The sequence below is a fragment of the Pan troglodytes genome, chromosome 4, assembly GCF_028858775.2.
Source record: "Pan troglodytes isolate AG18354 chromosome 4, NHGRI_mPanTro3-v2.0_pri, whole genome shotgun sequence".
NCBI classification, from domain to species: domain Eukaryota; kingdom Metazoa; phylum Chordata; class Mammalia; order Primates; family Hominidae; genus Pan; species Pan troglodytes.
In genome coordinates, this window is record NC_072402.2 from 49,772,491 (window position 1) to 49,792,206 (window position 19,716).

Consider the following 19,716-nt stretch of genomic DNA (forward strand, 5'->3'; position numbering starts at 1 on the left):
TCATCTGTGTTTCTTGACTTTTGTAAAAACTCTCGCCTATATTATAGTGGCTTAAAGATTTGCTCTACATGAATCTGCACATTCTCTGCCTCTGAAACCCTAATTGGCATTTAGCTGAAAATAAGCTTTATCCTCAGAGTCACTAGTGACTGGATGCAAGAGCTGACTCATTCCTAGGTCACTGCTGTAGAAAAAGGTCAGTTTTTCTTTTCCATAAGGCTTCATAGACTTAACCTCTCTGTGGGTTTCCTACTCTGTTACCACCTGGCAGACAAACAGGGCCAGAAAACTTGCTTGAACTGTGCTAGACCAACCCTTCAAGAAAATAAGGACAAGATGTGAGCCTGGAAAAGCACTTTGGAAACTGCCTGCACCTAATAAAAACATATTTTTAATTTAGCTAATATGAAATCCAAAGTAGTTCAGCCCAAATAGAAAAGATGCTTTATTTATATTTATGTGGGTTCTTAACTTAGGTTTGATTCATGCTTCATGCATGAAAACTACCATTTTATAGAATAAGGTGAATAGCTGGCCTACATATACCTCTACTGTTCTTCATTAAACCAAAATGAGATACCTGGCAAGTTTCAGTATTTGTCCTTAATTTTATGAATAAACCAAAATTTTCTTTTATGAAGTAAATTTATTAAAAATTATAATTGATAAAGTAATTAATTAGAATTTCACATGGCTTTCTTTTCCTCTATTCCAAAAATGTTCCAAGTCCTGTTCCAAGTATGTGTACATCCACATATACCTTCTCATTGAATCCTCACATCAAATTCTAAAGGGATGTTATGTTTACAAGTGGGAAATTGAAGAGAGGCAATGGTGTGGAAATTTGACAGAGGGAAGGGTATATGCAAAGACGATAAGGTAAGAAAGAGCAAGGCAATGAGGCAACGCTTCAGCTTACGTGAAACATGCTATACGACAACTAGAACTACAAAAAATAAACCTGAGGAAACAAAAATTGATATATTTCACACTCAATACAAAAAAAAAGTTTTATTGGCTATATGAACTTGAAGACCACTTAAGAAAATAGGGTCAGGTTGAAAGCAGTTTCAATGGAATATAGTTTAAGCAGTAATTCCAAAATGTTAGCTGATATCAGAATCACCTGAAGGCTTGTTAAAACACAGATTGCTGGTCTTTACTCCCAGAGTTTCTGATTCTGTGGGTTTGGGGTGGGGCCTACACCTTGAGAAACAGAATGCTGCTTTGGGGACAACACTTTGAGAACCAATAGTACAAGAACAATGTTACGTATGTAAGTCTGAGACTTTATTAATATTTTCTTAGCTTTGAAAACAAACTCAGGAGATGAACAGAATTAGTTACTTTACATTTGATCAAACTTCAATATTTATCATTGGAAACACTAAAAACTTAAGAGGCGACTAGGAAATACTTAAGATTAAGTTTTGCTTTCAGGTAAATTCAATAATAAACAAACTCAGGTATTTTCCAGGGGCCAGAGGAACACAGGTGCCCCTTTATAAGCTAAATGTTCTTTCATTGTTGCAGTTAGCATAGAGTTTTCAGAACAACTTTTCTTATATGTGGGTTAGATGGGGATGGTATGTTCTGGGTGAAGAATATAGTCTTCTAGAATCTTGGCAATTTTTTGATGAATTTTCAATATATTGCTATTAGCTTTGTGGCTGATACTCCACTCTGATTTTACATTTATTCAGAATCTGTAGCACAATACTATTGTAGTTCAAAAGGAAATAAATCTGGTATGTGATATGTCAGTATCTAAAGCTAATGTAAACAACAACAACAACAACAACAACCCCCCCAAACACAACAAAGACTGACAACAAATGGGTTCTGGATTTATCTCTTGAAGTTGTATTCCCCTTCTTCCTTTGAGGAGCCTTCCTAGCTCTGGGAAAGAAGATGTTAGTGTTAGAGATAAGCCCTAATGTTGTGAATTAAAAGTAACCTCCAACTCTCACTATGCTTAGGTACCCTAGGTGGGGTCTGCTATGTCTTTCAGTGGACTATGGCTCAGACTTCACACATGAGGTCAGGTCTTCTTAAAAAGTGCTGGAATATCATGGCTGATATTACTTTCTCATGTTCCATCAATTTGCAAGGCAATTCCTTATAACTCACAGGAGGCTTGTCCTGATGCCTAACAAGGCTTTCTTTGCCAGGACCTCTGACTTACTCTACAAACTTAGACTCACTGCAGTCTTACTGCATGGTTCAGATTCTGATTGGCTCCGTTATGCTAGTTGTTAGGAATAAGTTAACAATGAAGCACTGACGGCTTTATTAGGAGATCTCAACATCTACTTGAAAAGTGTGTCGATAAAATAGAAATTTATTCTTGTTAAAGTAAAAATTCACACTGTAATATCTATCATAAAACTTTACAATATATCAATATACAGTAAAACCAACAATAATATAATAATACCAAAAGCAAGCATCAGTTATATCCTCCTATTTCTAAGTCCTGCATGGGAAGATCATAAGCTTTGCAACCAGAATATGGGTTAAAGTCCTGGCTCAACACCACACTAGCTGTGTGACATTGGAAAAATTTATACAAAACTTCCTGAGGTTGCTTTCTTATATGTGAAAAGGAGGAATATCCACAATGGTGTTGGGAGTTTGAACAAATCTTGATTCTCTTTTCTTTTGAACATTCTTAAAACTAACCCAAATTGCTTCCCTTTTTGCTAGGAGCTGCTAAATTATATTTATCCATAATCCTCAGGTCTGTGAAATGTTTATACATATTCATGTAGAAAATGTCAAAGCAAAAGTGTCATACATTTTTCCTACATTCCTCCTCATACCTTGTAGTGAGTGATCAAAGGTGTGGGCTCTAATCTATAGAACACTTTATCCGATGAGAACAGAATATACATTCTTCTCAAATGCATATGAAACACTCTCAAGATTGACCATATTCTAACACATAAAATGAGCCTCAATATATTTAAAGCATTGAAATCATATGATGTTCTCCAACCACATGGAATGAAATTAGAAGTCAATAATAGAGAGAAATTTGGGAAATTCACAAATACGTGGAAATTAACAACATATTCCTAAACAACCAATGGATCAAAGAAGAACTCACAGGGAAATCAAGGTACTCTGAGTTGAATGAAATGACAGCCCAACATACTAAAACTTACAGGATGCAGCTAAAACATACTTAGAGGGAAATTTATACCTGTAAGTAAATGCCTATGTTAAAAAAGAAGAAGGATTTTAAATCAATAACATAACCTTCTACCCTAAGAAACTAGAGAAGTACAGGGTACTGCTTTGTCACATCTTAAGCCTTAGGTAAAACATAAGTCATCAATACAGTTTTTCTTATAGCCTAGTACTTTTCTGGTATTTTTTTCCTGCTAGGTACTATATGCCATATTTAGAAAAGAATCAACCAGTGATCTCTCTTGTCAATTACCAATTGGGAACTGTACTTCTGGGAGTCCTACAAGTTAATGTGATGATTTGGGGAGAAAAATCACCAGCTTTGGTTTCTGAATCATACGTTCAAATCATATCAGCAAAGTATGTGTACACATATAATCTAACTGGAGTCTCAGAGAGTGGGCAGGTCATGGGCTTATCATCTGCTTTATAGATATGAAAACCAAGCCTCTAATTAAAAAATCTCCTTGACAGATGGGGTCTCAAGTTCCAGTGACTTGTAAAATCTCTGTTATGTACATTTGTAATTATTTTAACTACGGCCTTCTAATATGCTTTGGTTAAAATGACTTATTCTGAGTTCTAAACATTTTAAAACCAGATTCATTTTCTTGTAAGGCACACCATATGACAGATGTGGCTGGAAGACTTCAAAATAAGCAGAGCCATTAAAAGATGATTCAAGATGTACTGTTATTTTAACATTAATATTTCAAGAAGATAATGTTTATATATATGACTAGACAGATTCATCACATCCTGAAAAATATGCCCAACGTGACTCTTCTTTGCTCATTTGTTGGCTGTTAGAGCCCAGAATAATTACCAGTAATGTGTAGCTTTATGAATAAAACTTTAACATTATAAAGTAAAAAATTGAGAGATTTAGCCCTTAAACCAAAAATTAAACCATCTTCCCTCTAAAAATAAGGCAAATTTACTCTCGAGTTTATCCCAATAACAAAATTAACCAATGATCCAATCATTTAAATTCCCCTATTTGACATCACCATTTCCAGTCACATCCATTCCCAAAGTCCTTCTTTATGTCATACCAATCTATATAAATTAGGCAAAATTATGTCAAATCCTCTGCTATATCATGAATATCCTTTCTTTCCCTTTATATATTTATACCACATAACACTTATAGGTGAATACTAACTAACTTCTACTATGGAATTTCAAAATAATTCTTCCAAAACTGAACACACAATTCTTAGAAAAAGACTGAGAAGTGGGCCATTTGGGCTCACTCCACTAGTTATTTGTGTGAGTTTGATGAAATCACAGTCTTTCTGAGGTTATTTATTCCCTGAATATTTAACAACCAAGGGCCACATCCTGTCTCACTGTAAATGTTAATGTAGTCTATTCAGCCAAAGTAATACTTTTCTATGTTTGGTGTTACCCCAAGTTTTTTTTTTTTTAATGCCCTTAGCATGTTGCACTGTATTTTGTACCAGATACACAGTTGATGCATAATAAATATTTGTGGAATAACTATTTCCAAAATAATCTTAAACATTTTTCTCTTTGATCAACATTTCAATTATATAGGAGGCATACATTTTTGAGATCTACTGCACAACATGATGACCATGGTTAATAATAATGCATTGTATATGTCAAAATTGCTGAGAGTAAATTTCAAATGTTCTCACCATAAAACAAGGATATGAGGTGATGGATATGTTAATTAGCTTGATTTAATCATACCACAATATATACATATATTAAAACCTCACATTGTACCCCATAAGTATACACAATTATTATTTGTCATTTAAAATTTTTCGAAAAATGTATTTCTTAGTGACGAAATGCATTGTGAACCAAGGATTAGGATTAATCCACAATACCTGAGACCTACTAAAAACAACATAAGTAAAAATACTACTTATCCTAATTCAGAAATTTATAACAAATAATACTAATTATGCCATAAAACATATTAACATATGGGTAGGTGACATCTGGGAAATTAACTTTTCAGGCTGTAAAGGAAGATATTAGAAAATATAAATTCAGAGGCTCTAATACTGTAGTGGGAGCATTTGTTGTTTGGGCCAAGCAGCACCCAAATAGCCTTTGTATTTTAAAAGAATCCCAAGGTAGTTTGAAGGCAGAACTGCCTCCCACTTCAGAACCCCATGACCTGGAAAGATCTTATCTTATTCACTTGCCAGCCAGGGCATGCATATATGACCTTGGCAGAGCCAAGGAGGTGCTCTTGCCCAGGACTCTAAATCTTGAAATATTGGAAAAGTAAAAGAGGCCGAAGTTGAGATGATTTGACTTTCAAAAAGAATAATGGCTGTCATTTATGTAATCATATTGAAAATATAAAAATCCACGAGGCATAAATAATACTCATAAAAGATAAAACCAGATATACAAATAAGAAAACCTCATTTGCCACCCTTAGAGGTGACTATCGCAATTGTTATTATAAAAAATTGGTAATAAAAAAATAAGAATTACGCAGGCTTTTCTACAGGAAGCATATCTCAAAATAATCAAAGCCTCAGTTGATGAGTGAAAGCTTTTCTTTATAGATGAATGCAAGATAATAAATACAAATGGAACGACAGAAAATAATTATTTTGCAACTCCTACTGAAGTAACTGATTCAGGACAAGAATCACCAATGGATGGCAAAATTTTTACATAAAGGATTGATGGGAAACTATGTATTCATGTGATATCAAAGTATTACTTCATAGAATATCTGCTAAGAAAAGCATAACTCTAAATTAGAGAAGGGCTGAATGCAGTGTCTCATGCCTGTAATCCCAGCACTCTTGGAGGCCAAAGTGGGAGGATCACTTGAAGCCAGGAGTTCGAGACCAGCCTGGGCAACATAGTGAGGAGTGGCAAAAAATTTAAAAAGTAGCAAGGCATGATGGTGCGTTCCCATAGTCATAGCTACTCGGGAGGCTGACGTGGGAGGATCACTTGAGCCCAGGAGTTCAAGAATCCAGTGAGCTATGATCACACCACTGCATTCTGGCTTGGGCAACAGAGTGATATCCTGTTGTAAAGAAGAACAAGAGGAGGGGAGAGGAGGAGAGGGGATGGGAGGAGCACAGGGAAAGGGAGGGTGTAGGGGAGAGGAAAGGTGGGGAAGGCAGGGGAGGGGAGAACAGAGGAGGAGAGAAAAGAAACAAAATACCTGAATGTATTTTATTAGTCTTGAGTAAGAGAGAGGTAAATAGATATCATACAAACCCTTAATTTAACACTGTAAGCAGTGTCTCCCATTACAGTATCACCCATCCCAAGAATGTTTAATCTGAACCAAGCTTTTAAATCTAACTTATAGGTAGCAGAAAATATAGATGATAGAGGAACAAGTTACACGATGCTACAGAGAAAAAAATCTAACAAGTCCAGAACGTGAGTCATTCTATACAGGACAACTAGCCCAACTTTATCAAGTCAAAGGTATGAGAAAAATTAAAAGGGTAGCAGATACTGAATATTTTTGTCCTTCCCATATTCATATGTTGAAACTTAATTCCCAATGTGATGGTATTTGGAGGTGGGGACTTCAGAAGGTGAGTAGGTCCTGAGGGTAAAGCCCTCACAAATGGGTTTAATGCTCTTATAAAAAATCCCAGAAAGGTTTCTCATCCTGTCCACCACATGAGGACACAATGAGAAGATGGCCATCTATGAACCAGGAAATAGGCCCTCACGAGACACCAAATCTGCTAATGCCTTGATCTTGGACTTCTCAGCCTCAAGAACTGAGAGAAAGAAATTTCTCTTTTCTTGTTTATAAGCCACCCAGTTGATGGTATTTTGTTAAAGTAGCTTGAATGGTCTAAAGCAAAACTCAAGAGACTAAAAAAAATTCAACATGTAAACCTTGACTGGATCTGGACATATACAGACAAGCTATAAAAAACATTTTGCAAACACTTGGGAAAATTTGAATATGGGCTGGGTATTAGATGATTATTAGGGAATTATTAATTCATTACATATATGAATTTTAGTATGGTTATATAAGTTTTTCCATTTTAAGGTATTCATATTCATATTTTTAGTGGTAAAACATGACTTCTGTAATTTATTTCTGTATTGAAGTATTTTAATGCAAATACAGCAAACTATCAATCATTGTTTAATCCAAGTGATAAGTATATGAGTGTTTTCTTCTAGGGTTTTGTTTGTTTGTTTTTGAGGAAGGGTATATTATATTTACTTCCTGATATGCCTAAATTATTTTTGATAAGATAAAAGATTATTTGCGCTGGCCATAGTAGCATGGAGTCCATAAATATGCAGTGTGGCTGTGTCAGCAACTGCAGAGGCAGATTCCTAGTAGTTACATTGTCAGGTAGGCAGTGCCTTGCATCCTGACTCAGCCTGGCTCTTTAGCCTTCCCGTACATTCCGTGGGTTTGCTGACATCATTTTGATATATTCATTTGTGACTTAAATTAGCAGAAAGGATTCTGTTATATGGCACCAACAACATGAAGCAATACACTATTTACATAAACCTACTTGATATCTAGCGCTCTGTGCTCTGCACACAAAACTTTCCCCTAAAATGGATTTTTAAATCCTCATACCAAGATGCACGGGATAAATACATGTATCTATGTAACATTAGAAGAATGACACTGTATTAAACTCGTTATCATATTTAGTCTTTAAATAGCATGATATTGAACATTTCTTTGGAAAGTAATGAGAATGATAGTTTAGTAACCTATATTCCTATAGCAATGCAACTATTACATGGAAGTATAATGTAAGGCAGCACAATGGCAGTTGAGACCTGGTATTACGTTGCTGTTAATGGAAGCACATAGAAGGACCTCAGTTCTAGGATATCCATTAGAAACAGTACTTACTCAAGTCTCTTCATTGTTTTAACTTTATTCATATATTAAAGGTTAATGTGGCAAAATGTAACAATTCACATAAATAGAAAAAGCATATACAAAAATGTCCTTGATTTTTAAATCAATCACTAAGTACAGAGTACCTGATATGAACACAGAAGTGTGCTAAGCATGTTTAGTCAACTGTTTTGGTACATTGGTGGTTTCCAGTGAACCATTACTTACACATAAGTATAAGTGTACAAGTGATTCATACCCTTGTATAGTCTCTTCCCACATTGACTCTAGGCCTGACCATGAGATACCTGCCAAGAAAAAACATAACTCTATAATAGAGAAGATTGGTTATATATATATATATCTGATTTGGCCACACAAAAAAATTCTGATGCAAGAAGAGGCTTGATCCTTATTAGTATGGTGGTGAGTGAAAAAAAAAAATAAGAAGAGGCTTGATAACTGCTAGGACATTAGAGCTGATACTTTAGGAATATGTCTTCTTAGAAACCGAGACCACCATGTTGTGAAAAAACCAAAGGTAGCACATGGAAAAGCCACACATGGAGAACTAAGCATTTGGTCCAACAGGCAGAGTCAAGGCTTGAGACATATGACCCTACGGGTTGAAACATCCACGGAGTATTCTAGGCAGCTCCTAACCATTTGAGGAGCCCCAACTAAGGTCCCAGATACTGCAGAACATTATGAACCATCCAATTTGTACCTTATCCAAATCCCTGACCTAAAAAAATTATGAGCTGCTTGTTTTAGTTACTGAGTTTGAGGTCATTTTTACACAGCAATAGATAACTGAAACGGGACTATACTATAATGTATAGTTATTTGTATGATGATAACATACCAAGAGCACTCACAGTTTATCAACTAATTATATATTTTGATGAAATTCATTAATATTTCAAACTCTGCATATAAAGAGTTGGACCAAAGTACTTAAAGTTATGAAGAAATACAAGTGTTTACAGTATAACTTTAAAACACAGTTATATATGCAAAATACTCACTCAAAAATTGTATAAGAAATTTTAAGCCAGAAAGACTGATGTTATATCAACAGCATTAAAAAGCAGAGCTGATCCTAATGAGTTACTTATGTTGACTAGGTACCCATCATAAAACATGGCCAAAACAGCCAAAAGTAAAACTGAAAATCTAGGCAGAAAATCTGGAGTCTGACCTGGCATTTCAGCTTTATCTTGATATCTATCACACAATGGTGGTATGATTAGAAATCAAACCAAGGGCAGTTCACAGGGTAACACAGGCACTTAGCCCCAACAGTCTGGGTAGACAAAAGCTTTGTTTAGACAGATAGAGATGTTTTGTGTTTTGTTTACTATAAATGCTAATAATTTTTGCATTTTATTCATATTGAGGTTTTCAATATATTTAAAAATCTAGTATCATATTAAATATTGTAATTCTTCCATTAATTTTAATTCATTTAAATATCAGCAAATAAATAACATTATTAAATTGTAAGGACTTGTTAAGGTTAAGAATGTAATGGTGGGTAAGAATGGCATAGCAGTTAAATGCATGGTTATCTGAAGTGAAACTCCAGGGCTGGAATTTTGGCTCTGGCACTTTTTAGCTTGTGACTGTGACTCCTCAATTTAAAAATGGGCCTAACCATAGTAACTACCTTGTAGGGTTGTTGTGAAGGTTTAGAGTTAACATATTAGAGTGTATACAAGGATGGGCCAAATAAACACTTGTTACTATTGTTATATTTTAACTTTGTCAACAATAAAATGTTGATACTACTATTTCAAAAGAGCAATCACATTTTAAACTTTCATGTTCTCTGGAAATGGTCTAAGAATGAAAAAAATGAACATACAGGATTCAGTACAGCCCCTGAGACATAATAAGCACTCATAATAATAGAATCCTAATAGGAAAGAATAGGACAGGATCTTAAGAAATCATCTGATTCTGCTTCTAGAATGCTGCTGCACACACAGTACCTTCCTTAGACAAACCTTGATATAAATGATCTCTTTAGTTTTTAGTAATATGCTGAAAACACTCTACCATTCCTGATATATCTACTTTCTATCACTATAGTCATACTTGCCATTCTACTATCAATTCTTATACTGTGTTTGCCTAGCTTTGGTATCAGGGTAATACTTGCCTTACAGATTGAATTTAGAAGTGTTTCTTCTTCTCCAATATTTTGGAATTCTAATCAGGTTTTGCTGTCTTTGAAACGTTTTTAAAACTTTTTTTCCTTTGAGATATAATTTAGTTATAGTGTAATCAACTGTATCTCGAGTGTATATAGTTCAACAAGTTTTGACAGATGGATACACCTGTCTAACCCAACCTCCTAGAATGTTTTTTTTGTCATCTCATAAAGTTCCTTTGTACCACTTTCCACATAATCTCTAACATCCCTCCTCCCTGCCACTGCCACCACCCCCTCCCACCACAACCACTGTTCTGCTTTCTATCATCATAGATTAGTTGCTACTTCTAACAATTCAAATAAATAGAATCATACACTATGTTCTTTTTAATGTCAGGCTTCTTCACTCAACACAAAGTATTTTTGAGATTCACAGAAATTACTGTAGTGTCAGTAGTTTGTATCTTTTTATTACTAACTAGTACTCCATAAACATTTCCAATACATTCCATAAACATTTCCAATAATTGTTTACTTATTATCCTATTAAAGTAAATTTGGGTTGCTTCCAGTGTTTGGCTATTATGAACTGCTATGATGCACATGTGCAGATCTTTTTGTGAACAAATGTTTTCATATCTTTGATAAAAACTTGGGTATCATAAATATCTGGGCATGATGGGTCATAAAGAATATGTATGTTTAACTTTATAAAGACTGTCAAATTGCTTGTCACATTTTCACTCCAACCAGTGACTTGTGTTTGACAGTCCTGGTTCCCTACATCCTTGCTAACATCTGGTTTTTTCATTTTTTTTTTAAATGTCAATCTAGTGAGTGTTATCTCATAATGGTTTAATTTGTATTGCCCTGAATATGATTTGAATATTTTCTCTGTGTTTATTGGCCCCAATTTGTCTTCTCATGAATGTCTGGTCAAGTATTTTGTTCACTTAAAACATTGTCTTATTTTTGAATGGTAAGATTCTAGATACAAATCTTTTATCAAATATATGTGTTGTCAATATTTTCTCTGAATCTGTGGCTTCCTATTATTATTATTATTATTATTATTATTATTATTATTATTATTTTTGAGATGGAGTCTCACTCTGTCACCAAGGCTGGAGTGCAGTGGGGCGATCTCGGCTCACTGCAAGCTCCGCCTCCCGGGTTCATGCCATTCTCCTGCCTCAGCCTCCCCGAGTAGCTGGGACTACAGGCGTCCGCCACCACGCCCTGCTAATTTTTTTTTGTATTTTTAGTAGAGACGGGGTTTCACCGTGTTAGCCAGGATGGTCTCGATCTCCTGACCTCGTAATCCGCCCGCCTCGGCCCCACAAAGTGCTGGGATTACAGGCATGAGCCACCACGCCCGGCCGGCTTCCTATTCATTTTTAAAAGTGTCTTTTAATAGACAGAAATTTTAAACTTTGTTGAAGTTCCTGCTATTCCCTTAAAGTGCAACTGATACTGAAATAATATAAAACACAATCACAATTCTAATAACCATTTATTAAATCCAGAAGAAAACATGAGGCCAACGATGAGTTTTTAACAGAAGACTTGGATCTGTCCCTGACTTCTGATCTGATCTTCCACTATTCTGATATATATGACCTGACTAAATGGCTTTCCATTTTTAGGTTGCTTTTTCCTGGCCTCTTGTAGTTTAATAAGGCTACCTTATTTATACAAATATATTGAGTATAATCTTGAACTCTTTTTTCAGTGTCAACAAATTAGACATTATGTTGAATAGTTGCCTACTCAATATGCCCTCCAGGTTACCAAAAACTACAAACAGGATCTTTGAGGGTGTGATTCTTGAATTACTTAACAGTAGATCTTTTTCAGGAGTCCACTTTTTTATGCTTTGTATTGCTAGATTTGTTAAACCTGGTAGACATCACACAGCTATCCTGACTGAGCAACTTCTGCCTGCACAGAGACATCTGTCTTTGTCTTCTTTTAGACAGTGATAGAACATCAGTCAGTGAGTAAAAGTGGTGAAAAAGGAAGTAGGGTCTTTATTAGGCAGTGATGAATAAATTGAATACTGAAATTTAAACTAATAATAAATGGTGCTGCCTAGACTTTATTCTTTAAAACAACATATTGCCCAGCTGTTAACTTATTCAAACCTTAAATCAAGCATGAGCTTATAACATCTCCAATATGGTACCTTCTCAGGGAGAATGGGCTAGAAGATGCAGTAAACCTACATGTTTCTCTTTGTTACTAAAATACTACTATTCTTTATTGCTTTTATACATTTAAAGATTTTCAACAGCATAACTTATATTTTCACCTGGGTTAATTACATAAGCTAGCAACATCTGGTCCATCACAAAGTGTTACTGTATGAAGATCATTTACCGAAATAGTTAAAATTTAATGCAGAATTGATTTTCAGAGTTATAAAAAAATGGAATTTATTATAGAAATGGCTGTGTGTAGACAACTAAGTTAGTCAATTTCTACTGCTTCCAAATATTCTTCCAAATGCTTACCTTTAACTTAATTTCAACCTCTTTAAACTGCCACCTACTTAATATAATCTTTTCTTCCAATAAACATGGTATCCCTGAATGATCCAAGTCCCTAAATTATTTGTGAAATTATGTTTACAAAGAGAGCAATAAGTCACAAATTTCTTATTCCAAAATGTCACCACTAAAAAATAAAAACAAAAAAACTTGTTGAAAGGCTAAACTATTATAAGTTTAGATTAAAATTTGGGAACTACACACATACACACACACACACACACACACATACACTAAGTTTCTTAAAGACAAATATGGAAGTGGAATAACAACTCTCAAAATATAAATACAGAAAATTGTTTTCAGGGAATTTAATAAAACTGACTCCATCAGTTTTACAGTAAATTACAGTATAATATTTCTCCTAACTAGGGAAACTATTCACATTTGAAATATAGTCTACTAAAGCTTCAATTAAAATATAAGTGTATTACCATTTAAAAAAAGTATTTTAAAAAACAATTGTCCATAAGTATTGATATTGATATTAGGTGCTAGTGATAAAATTGGCCCATGAAAAGACATCTATTTGCTTTTTCAAAAGAAAATGAGTTATCTGCTTTAAAATATAATTAATATTGGAGTTTGTAGTCATCTTAAAAACCCCACAAAATCTGCATCCAAAAAGAATGATCTGTAAGCTTTTGGACTAATGAGGATGGATGGTGATGCTTATAACACTCCCCTTAAGCCAATCTTCTTCCTGATAGCTGAATTTATGTTTGACTTGTTCATATTATGGATTTCTTATGAACAGCCATTTTCTTTCTCTGTTTATCTCTTGGAGGCCTAAAACAGGAAAGAATTTCTTTCTCTAAAAGCAAGTATGAGGGGAAATGTCCAAATAAAAAAGGTTATTCCCATGTATTCGATCTGGTAGTTATTCATACCTCCACACACTCAACTGTCTTTTCTTTTTTTTAAATAAAAAAAGGAGAACCTGAAGAGTTTTTCTGTAGAAATTTTCTTGTACTCAACAAAACGTTATTGTGAAATGGTCATGATGGGCATTATTTAAGTAGGAATAGTATTACCAGATTATCCCCAACTCCTCTTTGTGTAGGCTTGCTTGGGTAGTTATTCAACAAACATTTACTTCTGTAAGTTTAAAAGACGTTCTACTTGTTCCTCATGGCACTTAGTTTTGATTCATAGGTAAAGGACAACTATACCTTACACATTTCTTATATTGCTCTCAAAGAAGCAATAAATTAACTGAAATCTCTTTATTTTAAACATAGAACTCACTGAATCTTGCTCTACATCAACATTATCTATATAATGGGAAGTAGCTACAAAGCACCTGGCTGTTTATTATGCTGACATGTTCAGAGAAAGACATGTTTTCTAGTTGCAAACACTAGTCTCTGAGAATGCTGATTTCACTCACTGCAAATAAAATACTACTGAAAACATTCTTCTGAATAATTACTTGGAGATGAAAACTTCCTGCTCTTTTCTTATTTATTCCCAAATCACTTTTTTTTCAAATATGACAACAACATCTCTTTTTCAACAGGTCTAGAATTGCTAATTGTTAGACCATTAATATTGAGGTTACCAAGCATTTATTAAAGATAGCAAAAGTTTAAACATGACCACATTCACTGTAAACTTGGCTCTCAGCACCAGTGATCTCATATCAGCCTGTAGACATTGCAGGGGAGGAAGCAAAAAGAGAAAAAGTAAACAATACAATTCTAGACATACTAAACTAGATTTTTTTTTGACGATAAATCTTTCAAAAAAGAACTTCAAAACCCTTAATTCCAGGGTATACTAAATAGTCTTCTTACAGAGGAATTAGCATGTCTATCTTTCCCAAGTGTTACTAAAAAAAAATTGCTAGAATCAAGGAGAGAAGCAGATTACTAAAGCCATGATGGCTTATGACCCTAAGCTAGGACAGTGATGGGTATTTATGAGAATAACACATAAAAATCAACATCCATGCTGAAAACTGAAATATAGTAACAGCCGTAAGAAGAGCTATTTCTAAGATGTGTCTTTATTTCATCCTGAAGCACAGAACATAGACTATATTAATAATCTCTATCCAAGATCAACTTTATAAAGCAAACATTATGAAAACCAAAAGTTTCAGTCCATCTCAATCATAAGCTTTTATTCAGTAGCTGTTATGTATAGTTTTTTGCACAGGGCACTGAAGTCAGAATTATGTCAATATTTCTCACACCTCTTAAAATGGTCACTATTTTAAAAAGCAGAAATAACAAGTGGTGGTAAGGATGTAGAGAAATTGGAACCCTTATGCATTGATGGTGGCAATGCAAAACGATGCAGTTGCTATGAAAAACAGTATAGCACTTCCTCAAAATATTTAAAGCAGAATGGCCACATGGCCCAGCAATCCCAAGTCTAGGTATATATTCAAAAGAATTGAAGATTTTTGCACACACACGTTGATAGCAGCATTATCCACAACAGCCAAGAGGTGGAAGCAACCTAAATGTCCATCAGCGGATGAAGGAATAAAGAAAATTTGGTATATACATCAAACGGAATGTTTTCCAGCCTTAAAAAGGAAACTGATACATAGTATGACCTGCATAAACTTTGAGAAGATTACGCTAAGTAAAATAAGCCGGTCACAGAAAAGACTGCATGATTCCACTTACATGAAGTGTCTAGAGTAACTGAATTAATAGAAACAGAAAGTAGAATGGTGGCTGTCAGAGGCTGAGGGCACAGGGAAATGAGGCGTTATTTAATAGGTACAGAGTTTCAGTTTTGCCAGAGGAAAAAGTTTCGGAGTTTGGTTGCACAACAGTGTGAATATACCTAATATGACTTAACTTAAAAACCGTTGATATAGTTTGGATGTTTGTCTCCTCCAACTCTCATGTTGAAATGTCATCCCCAGTTTTGAAGGTTGGCCCTGGTGGGAGGTGTTTGGGTCATGGGGGCAGATCCTTCCTGAATGGTTTGTTGCTGTCCTCCTGACAATGAGTGAGTTCTCACGAGATCTGGTTGTTTAAAACATGCTGGCTCCCCATCACCTTCCACCATAATTGTAAGCTTCCTGAGGCCTTCACCCGAAGCCAAGCAGATGTTGATATCATGCTTACAGCCTACAGAACTGTAAGCAAATTAAACCTCTTTTCCTTAGACATTACTTAACCCTCAAATATTTCTTTATAGCAACACAAGAATGGACTAATACAATGGTTAAGATGGTAAATTTTATGTTATATGTATTTTACCATAATTAAAAATAAAAATTTCAAAAAATTTGCATTCTATGAAGGGGGGACAAGAAGATTATGTCAATGCTTTGCATATGATAGTGCTCAATAAATATGAAGAGAATTAAATTCTTGGTCATCTGTTGAAATAGGGTTGAGAAGTTTTGCAATGCTCCCTCAGGCAGAAACAGAGGTTCATGATTCAAGTCAAAAGAAGCAAAAAAATTAATTTATTATATACCCACAAATAAAACTGTCCATGTTTCAGCTTTCTGATATCACAGATTTATTCCATTTTGGACCTGGTCTACCTGTTAGAAAGTTTTTCCACATTGTTGAGCCCAAATCTGCCGCCTAGTCACTTTGACTCACCAATCCTGATTCTGTCCTTAGGAACCCTAGAGAGAATAGAAATAACCAAGTCCTTCTTTCATGTGAATACTTTTCAATGTAAGGAGTTAGGGGAGAATGCCATAATACCATAGTCTGTAGTTTCTTTGTCAGCAAGTTCATTGAATCAATGCCCTAAAGGATAGGGAATGGGACCCATACAATTCTAAGTCATTTTCTCTTAAAAGAATTCAAAATGTTGTAATTAGAAGTTTTCAAAGGAACAGTAATTTATTTCAAATTATTTATAAGTTTGGGTTTGCTTTTATTTGAAAATGAAAATATGAAAAGCCCTTAATTTAATTAAAAAAAAAAAAAAGGTGGCCGGGAGCAGTGGCTCACGCCTGTAATTCCAGCACTTTGGGAGGCCGAGGCAAACAGATCACCTGAGGTCAGGAGTTCAAGACCAACCTGACCAACATGGTGAAACCCTATCTCTCCTAAAGATACAAAAATTAGCTGGGGCATGGTGGCAGGTGCCTGTAATCCCAGCTACTCCAGAGGCTAAGGCAGGAGAATCACTTGAACTTGGGAGGTGGAGGTTGCAGTGTGCCGAGATCATGCCGCTGCACTCCAGCCTCTGCAACAGAGACAGACTGTCTCAAAAAAAAAAAAAAGGTTTTCGTTCTTTAAGCATCTGACTCTGAAAACACTGTTTGGCTCTTTTGTCCCTCCCTGAAGTAGATCTTAGACATCTAATAAATGCTGTCAGCAAAAATGCTTTGGGCTGAAGAATATGATAGAGGCATACTATTTTATTAGTAGCCATTTATTTCATTTTCATTTATGCTGGAGATTTTAGCCATTCAGTATGTATACAACCTAAAGTTATTAAAACATTTTTAGTCACTGTGATCTTTTGGTTTATTTGTGCACATAAAAACATGACCAAATACGAGGCATTAGTTAGTAGCAGATACAAAATTACTGAAGCACTCTAACCAGTTACTTATGTTTCCATCTCTAAGAACATTTCTGTGTTTTAATACTAGTAGAAGATTATTATCTACTAGTAGTAGAAAGAGAAGTAATTCAGGTAACAATATCATGCTCTCCAAATTATACTGAAAGGCTACGTCATACACTGAAATAGTTGTTTATAAACTTTTCTGAAAATCTGGTTTCAAGAACTTAATTGAAACTGTTATTAGTTTCTAAAAGAGTTAGAATTCTCACCTTTAAAAGACAAAAGAAAACGAGTGAGATAAATTCAATATAGTTAACTTTCCAACAAAGTATCAAATAAATGAGCATTCTGCATACTTCCTTGCACTTAGTAAGTATTCAATACATCTTGAATTAAAATGAGTAAAGATTTTTACTTGGTATTGCTTAGCTAGCATCTAAATTAAATCATATAGCTAAGTTTGATGCCTTTCAAACATTTTCTAGTGTTTTTTAAAATTGTAAATTGATAATTTATAATTGTATAAATTTTTGGAGTACAAAGGGATGTTATGATTTATGAATACAATGTGGAAAAATTAAATCAAGCTAGTTAACATCCATCACTTCAAATACTTAACATACTTCTGTGGTGAGAACATTAGATACTCATTTTCTTAGCCATTTTGAGATGTATAATACTCCATTGTTAACTACATTAACGATGTTGTGCAATAGAACTAAAAAACAAACCAACAACATATCCCTCCTGTATGATTTTGAACCCTGTGAGCATCGTCTCCCTATTCCTCCCACCCCTCCAGCTTCTCTTACCACCATTCTACTGTGCTTCTATGAGTTTAACTGTTTGAGTCCACATATAAGTGAGAACACAGGGTATTTGTCTTTCTGTGCCTGGCTTACTTCACTTAGCATAATGTTCTCCAGTTCCATTGATGTTGCCAGTGACAGAATTTCCTTCTTTTGCAAAGCTGAAAAGTATTCCGTTGTGCATATACAATACACCACATTTTCCTTACGTATTCATTTGTTTATGGACACAAGTTGAGTCTGTAACTTGGCGACTGTGAATAGTGCTGCAATGAACATGTAGTGTAGACATCTCTTCAACAAATGAATTTCAAATCGTTTAGGTGAATATCTAAAAGTGGTATTTCTGATTCATATAATGCTAATGTTAGATTTTTGAGGAATCATCATACAGTTTTCATAATGGCTGTACTAATTTACATTCCCACCAACAGTGTACAAGGGTTCCCTTTTCTCCACATCCTTGCCAACACTTTACTCTTTTTTTGATAGCCATTCTGACAGGTGTGAGGTGATATCTCATCATGGTTTTAATTTGCATTTACCTAATCATTAGTGATGTTGAACATTTTTTCATGTATCTGTTGGCCATTTGTGTCTTTTTTTGAGAAATGTCTTTTCAGGCCCCGTCCCCAGGTTTTAATTTTTTTGTTTTGTTTTCTTGCTATTAAGTTGTTTGAGCTCCTTATATATTTTAGACATTAACCCTTTATTAGACGTCTGGCTTGCAAATATTTTTTTCCCGATTGTAGTTTGACTCTGCACACTGTTAATTGTTTCCTTTGCTGTGTGGAAGCTTTTCAGTGGATGTAATCCCACTTATCTATTTTTGCGTTTGTTACCTCTTGTCAAATCCAAAATATCATTAACTGTACTAATATGTCATTTTTCCCCTATGTTTTCTTCTGTCAGATTAACAGTTTCTGGTCTTAAGATTAAGCCTACTTATTTAGTGTTGATTTTTGTATATGGGCCCAATATCATTATTCTCCATGTGGATATCCAGTTTTCCCAAAACCACTTATTGATGAGACTATCCTTTTCCCAATGCAGGTTTTTGGCCCTTTGTCAAAAATCAATTGATCATACATGCATGGGTTTGTTTCTGAGTTTTCTATTATGCCCTTCAATTGGTTGACAGGTCTTTTTTTTTTAATTTTTTGGCCAGTACCAAGCTGTTTTAATTACTACAACTTTGTAGTATAGGTAGTATAGTTTAAAATCAGGTAGTATGATACCTCCAGCTTAGCTCTCTCTGCTCATAATTGCTTTGGCTATTTAAGGGATTTTTTTGTGTGTGTTTGTATGTAGTTTCATATGAATTTTAAGATTATTTTTTCTATTTCTAAGAAAAGTAACATTGGACTTTTCATAGTGATTGCATTAAATCCATAGATCACTGTATTGGTCCATTCTCACACTGCTATAAAGAACTACCTGAGACTGAGTTATTTTATAAAGAAAAGAGGTTTAATTGACTCACAGTTCCAGATGGCTGGGAAGGCCTCAGGAAACTGACAATCATGGCAGAAGGCAAAGGAAAAGGAAGCACCTTCTTCACCAGGTGACAGGAGAGAGAGAGAGAGAGAACTGCCACACACTTTTAAACTATCAGATCTCATGAGAACTCACTATCACGAGAACAGC

At 34.7% G+C, this 19,716-nt stretch overlaps 1 protein-coding gene and 1 long non-coding RNA gene across 3 annotated transcripts in view; one reads left to right on the forward strand and one right to left on the reverse strand.

The window, feature by feature from the left end:
• CWC27 (CWC27 spliceosome associated cyclophilin) overlaps window positions 1-19,716 on the reverse strand; it is a 251,293-nt gene that overhangs the window by 150,515 nt on the left and 81,062 nt on the right. The gene's annotated exons all lie outside the window — the stretch shown is intronic.
• Window positions 6,553-19,716, forward strand: part of LOC107974724 (uncharacterized) — a 30,749-nt gene continuing 17,585 nt past the window's right edge. The window contains exon 1 of the long non-coding RNA XR_001717675.3: window positions 6,553-6,639. This is a non-coding gene — a long non-coding RNA (uncharacterized LOC107974724). The remainder of the gene's footprint in view (window positions 6,640-19,716) is intronic.